Here is a 6591-nt window from a genome sequence, read left to right as displayed (position 1 = left end):
GGGAGAAGGAGGAGGGCAACTATGCCCTTTATTAGTTGTCCACATACCAACATACCAGGGGTTAGGTTTCTGGGGAACAGGCACCAGATACCTGACATCACAGGGGGCCACTTGACCTCCAGGAAAACCAACTCATGCAGTACAGGCATTTCTCTACTCGTGATTTATATAACTGAAAGATGCAGAACTCCAAATTGTTGAAAAGCTAAGGGCCCTTATAGATCTTCTACATTTAGTAATTACTACCCACCAACCTACTTGAGATGATTCTCAGCAATTGTTACAGATTCTCTTTATCACAAAAGAGGAAGAATTATTGATGAATCTCAGAAATTAGTTCTGGATGAGAATGAGATTTCTACTAATAATCAGTTGATTATTGACACTTCTTTTTCTTTTGCCAGACTCAATTAGGACCTCAACATAACTGAAGGTAAGGAAAGGCTACATGTCTACCTCTAGACTTTAATGGGGGGTCCTCTGGGCGGCTGAACTCCACCCTACTAATTTAGCTAAGACAGGAAGATAGGGAGTCTGCTGTAGCCTGTCTAGAGAGAATTATGACAGTGTTCTAGACTTATACCTCCCTTGACCCATAGTCAACAGAGAACAATTCAGTAGTGACAATGGCCTTTGTCAACCAAGCACTACCAGACATAATACATAAGTTATAAACATTAGATAGGATGCAGGAAAAGTTGCTACAGGAAATGTTGGTGGTCTTGGAGAAAGTACACAATTAACTGAGAGTCTCCAGAGGACAAACAGATCTGTTTAAATGCCAAACAAACAAGGGATTTGGTTAAAATCGTACTGTCCACCACAGCTAACACAAAGGCAGAGAAACAACAGCAACTGTGACATCTAGGGACAACAATGGCAAGAGACCACCAACAAGGAATAAGCTCTGGCTCCAGAAAAACTAATGTACATATTATAAAGACATAGGACATTGGATCAAAAATTGCTCCAAGAACATCCCCACAAAAGACAGAAGGGAAAGTGCAGAAAATAGAAACATAAAATGACTAGGGACAGACAGGGGTCAGGCCCTCTCCCTGAACCTAGGTTAACCATTAACGTGGAGGAAAAACCTGTCAAATTTCTGGTAGATACAGGAACTCAACACTCAATCCTTACATAGGCCCATGGAATATTGCCACACAAAAAGTCATGGGGACAAGGAGCTATAGGCATGAACCAAGACACATCAACTACTTAAAGAATGGTGTACTTTGGAGCAAGCCAAGTATCCCACTCCATAATCATGCCTGAATGTCCCTACCCTTGTAAGGAAGAAACTAGCTAAATAAATTTGGGGCTCAAATTACTTTTGACCCTGAGAGGGTTTTTATCATGGGTCAATTTGAGTGGCCAATATAGGTCCTCACTTTATCTTTTTTTTTTTTTTTTTTGATTCAATAAAATTTTATTTTCCCAAATGTACAGCTGACTGAATCTGTTCATGCATCTTCACCAGCAGCTGGGGCGTCTCCACCCTTTGTGTTTCTGGTGTAAATTACTTGAGCTCTGTGCTTTGAAACCAGCTTGATAAGTCCTTTACTAAGCAGCTTCTGAAGGGCTGCCCTGGCCAAGGAACCTTGAATCTTCAGTCTCTCAGAGACCACAGCTGGAGTAATAAGCTTATAGTTGGGGACTTCCTTACAGAGTTTGTCGTATGTAGCTTTGTCAAACAGGACGAGATTGTTCAGCTTGTCCCGAACTTTGCCTTTGGACCACTTCTTCTTTTTGGCCTTGCCACCAGACTTATTTACTGGGTCTTTGTCTTTTTTGGCCGCCTTTCCGGCATCTTTCTTCTTGTCGTCTTTGGGCGGCATGGCAAAAGTCAGAGAGTAGTGTGGACCACTGCAGCCTCACTAAGATGTCGGAAAAAAAGCCTCACTTTATCTTTAGAAGATAAATATAGACTCCACCAATACATTGAATCCTTTAGAGAAAAAGTCTGCACATGGTTGTTATTGTTCACTTAAGCTTGGGCAGAAATTGGAGGACTGGGACTAGAGGCTCATTGAACTTATATTTGAAAAGAATTAAAAGCAGGGGCCAACCCTACCCAGGTTAAGCAATACAGATATGCTATGTTATGGCTACAACAAACTAAGAAGCTGGTTACCCTCATATCAGAAGACTCAGAGACTAGGTAACACTTATCCTCATGAAACACCCTGTCCCTGCCAATTTAGATGACCAACTCCAATGACAATAATAGGCCCATACATGGACATCCACCCCACAGTGCCTAATCCCAAAACTCTGTTCTCTGGAAATGTTCCAAATCTGGTATAATGTATTAGACTTTAAAGATGATTTCCTCAGTGTTCCTCTAGTACCCATAGTTAGCCCCTATTAGCATTTGAATGGCATGGTCTTGACAAAGGATTTAATGTACAACTTACAAAGGACCCAGTTACCCCAGGGATTCAAGAATTTCTCTCTCTCTCTCTCTCTCTCTCTCTCTCTCTCTCTCTCTCTCTCTCCCTCCCTCCCTCCCTCTCCCTCTCTGTCTGTCTGTCTCTCTCTTCCTGTCTCCCTTTCTCTTTCATTTTTACTTTAATTAAGAATTTGACTTTAAAAAATATTGATCTTTAATCATTTTTACAGGCCAGTTGTTATCATTCAGTCTGCCCTCCAACAGTTCCTTATCCCATTCCTCCTCCACTCTGTCTCCAAAAGGATGTCCTCACCCTCTGGTCCCCTTCACCCCACCCCACCAGGCTTCCCCACTCCCTAAGGCCTCAAGTCTCTCAAGGGTTAGGTGCATCTTCTCTCACTGAGGCCAGACCCATCAGTCTTCTGCTGTGTATGTGTCAGGGACCTCTGATTAGTTAGTGTATTCTGCCTACTTGGTAGGTGGCTCAATGTCTGAGGAATCTCAGGAATCTGGATTAGTTGGGACTACTTTTTTTTTTTTTATGGGGTTGCCCTTCTCCCCACCTTCTCTAATTCAACCGTAGGGGTCCTAGACTTCAGCCCATTGGTTGGGTGTAAATATCTGCTTCTTTCTCAGTCAGCTAGCTGCTTGTTGGAACTCTCTGAGGACAACCATGCTGGGCTCCTGTCTGTAAACATCACTAATAATGTGAAGCCTTGAAGCCTCCCCTTGAGATGGATCCCAATTTGGGCCTGTTACTTGACTCCTTTTCTTCAAGTTCTTCTCCATTTTTGTCTCCACAGTTCTTTTAGACAGAAACAATTCTGGGTCAGAATTTTTTACTGTGGGATGGCAATCTTATCCCTCCATTTGATGACCTGTCTTTCTGCTGGAGGTAGACTCTACTAGTTCCCTCTCCTCACTGTTGGGCTTTTCATCTAAGGTCCCTTCCTTTGAGTCCTGAGACTGTCTCACATCCCAGGTTTCTGGTACATTTTAGAAAGTCCCTACTACCTCCCACCTGAGGTTACATATTTCCATTCATTCTGCTGGCCTTCAGGATTTCACTCCTGTCCCCCAAAGCCTAATCACCCCATTTTCCCCTCCCCTCCCCTCTTCCCATGCAGGTCCCTTCCTCCCTCTGCCCCCTATGATACCTTTCTTCTCTTTCCCAAGTGGGATTAAAGCATCTTCACTTGGGCTCTTCAACTTGTATCCTTTCACTACTCTGTTATACTGGGTTCCCATGTTTCTTCCTAAGGTATCCAAGTGCCTGCCACTGGTACATCAACTTTGGGAGAACAGGGTGGATTGGTTCTGAAACATATGGTTGTAATCTGCAGTTTACCTCTTCTTTCCACTGTTCACCAGGCCAGATGCAGGTGAAGCAGAGTCTGAGGTGAGCATGATCCTAGTCAGGTTGAGGGTGAGTTTGGGAAGGGAAAGGCCTTTTTTGAGAATCTTAGTGTTAATGCACCTTTAAGTGAAGGCCTTCTCAACAATCTTTAATGAAGCAACTTTTCGAGACTGTCTTAATTTATTTGTATTTCTTTATTGGGGTTGGGTTTGAATGAATATGCTTTATTCTGGTCGAATGAAGAATGTAGTTTTTGAGGTAAGGTCATGAGAATATCTACGAAGGCAAAGGTCATCGTCTGAAGGCTATGGCTACTGAAATGCCTCATTAGCATGGAGAGGCATTCTAGGTTCTGCAGACATGACTGACTGCCTGTGAGAATCTGGTTGGAGGTCCTCGGGTCACATGCTCTGAGGCAGGCACTGAGAAAAAGAAGGAGCTAGCTCTACTCCTGTTGGTCTCAAATTCTGAGATTTACAAAGTTTGAACTTTTTCTACCTAGCCAGTTCCAAGCCAATTTCTCTGGTGGCATGGCCCATGTGCCTAACGACACTCTAATGAACTTTTACTTACAGAAAAAGTAAATATCTTGTCCATCCAAGTGGACATATACTTCATCTGCCTTTGTTCTCTGAACTATCCTCTATCTCCCTTTTTATTTTAAATATTTAACCTTAATAAGAAATAGTTCTTCTGACAACATTTACAAACAATATCACAGTTCTATTCACAAATAAGATATTCTGGTAGGGATTGAACTTAGAGAAACTAAAATATTCTTACTTTCAAGGATGAACAGTATGTTTGAAAGAAATTTAGCCCTTCTCATCGCTCTTTGATGCTCAGCACCCTCATCACAATTGTAATTACTATATCAAGGTTTATTTCATCTCTTATATCTTAGTATCTGATACAAATTCAAACTATAAGAATCCATTACTATTCTAACTACACAAATGAAGATGACTCCTACCACTACTTGTGGTACTCTTGTTCTTGGGTAAATCAGAACATATGTGAGTAGGAATATATTTCATATTATTAAATTAGCTCATACAAATTTTGAGTCCTTAAATCTGCCTCATTAGATAGTTATCTGGAAACTCAGAAAAGCATTTGTTCTAGTTCAAAGAGTAGTAAACATACTGAAGTCTTTTTAATTGAAGCCAATGCTTCAATTCAAATCTGAAAGCAAGAAAATTTGTTGCATACGTTTTGAAGGTTATTATGATTATTTTCTAGAATAGAAAATTCTGAACTTTTGTTTTCACTCTTTCAGGAAAATGAAAGACACTCATACACATTAGAAAAAGTAGCAAATTGTATTAAGATATCAGTCAGCAAGATAGTACCAAGAGGTCTACACTGTAGACCACTTGGACACACACATGGCTCAACAATAAAATTAGTTAACAACTTGTAAAATTGTCATTTACATATTGAAAAAATAGCAAACTTAACTCAACCCAAATATTGAACAAGAGATAACTATGATACATTTCTATTCACCAGGTAGATTCTATATATCTTTGCTCTTCTACTGAAAAATAATTCCAAATATCCAAATCCTGAATATTCTGGAATTGGATGTTCTGAGCATGACAATAAGTTAAAATAGAAACATGTTGAGAAGAAACACAACACACACACACTTATACATGCACAGACACACACACACACAGAGAGAGAGAGAGAGAGAGAGAGAGAGAGAGAGAGAGACAGAGACAGAGACAGAGACAGAGACAGAGACAGAGAGAAGCAAGAGAAACACAGACACCATATCACACTACATCACACCACATAACACAGCTGTGCATAGAGACTGTCCCTTCCTTTCTATTCCTGTGAAATCCAGATACCTAACTGTCTCATCCTTGCCAGCATGTCCAGGTGAGAGGAGAGGGGTCTCAGTCCTGCCTGGACTCTCTGGGGCTCAGCAGGATGGTGAGGGTCTAAGACCCAAAAGAAAGACACTAGGCCGGGAGTCTAGTTGAAGCAGGAACTCAACTTTATTGCATCTGCCTCTCGTTTATATAAACTTGGAGCATAGGGAGGGGGATTTTTGGTGGGGTGAGATGACATACGAGGCTGGGAACGGTGATAGAAGGTATGGGGTGCCTGACAGGGCCAATGGCAAAGCTCTATATTAGCAACAGTGGGGTAGAGGCAGGGCCAAATAGGTCTTGCTGAGTCATCCTGATACAGAAGTGACTGAGATAGGTCTCAAAACTCTAGCCAGGCTCCGGTTTGTCCACAAGGCCAAATCAGGGCCAAAATGGGGCCCAACACTCAATCAGTTAGGTAGTTACGTATCCTGCATATTAAGTAAAATTTCTTATAAATGTAACTTTAATTCACCAGATGTAATAGTTATCTTGGAGGCTTACTGCTTAGTAAGCTCACCTGTTCTAGTTCGTTTTAAACACTGGATGGGTGGTTCAACTCAGTTGTTCTTGTTCAAGCTCTTCAAACTTACTGATTCAAGCTGGCTTGTCCCAGTCACTGAATTCCGCTACGGGTTCTCAAACTGAATCTGACCACCTGTTCTAATTTTCTGGCTCCTTCTCACTGTCTGGCTCATTCTGTCTTTTCACCTGCAACCTATATCTGTAAAACTGTCACAGTAAAACTCTCCCACTCCCCTCCATATGTGTTTGTATTGCTCTCTCTCCTATCTGTTCTCATGGGAATTGGGCATATTTTCTCTCTGACACATTCAGTCAAATATTTCTCTGATTCATCACTTTGTCTGCCCCTCAGTTAGATGTCACTTTTGAACATGGTTATTTCCTTCTATGAACTAAATTTATTTTTATTGTTTGGGATTGAATGTATATACTAA

General features: G+C 41.3%; 1 pseudogene; it reads right to left on the bottom strand.

Moving 5' to 3' along the window:
• Positions 1–1426: 1426 nt before the first annotated feature.
• On the bottom strand, positions 1427–1853 carry LOC117718061 (small ribosomal subunit protein eS25 pseudogene; annotated as a pseudogene).
• Between the last annotated feature and the right edge of the window lie 4738 nt (positions 1854–6591).

Source organism: Arvicanthis niloticus, chromosome 12 (genome assembly GCF_011762505.2).
Source record: "Arvicanthis niloticus isolate mArvNil1 chromosome 12, mArvNil1.pat.X, whole genome shotgun sequence".
Lineage (NCBI taxonomy): Eukaryota > Metazoa > Chordata > Mammalia > Rodentia > Muridae > Arvicanthis > Arvicanthis niloticus.
The sequence above is the reverse complement of the archived record's forward strand: the minus strand, read 5'-3'. Positions and strand labels throughout refer to the sequence as shown.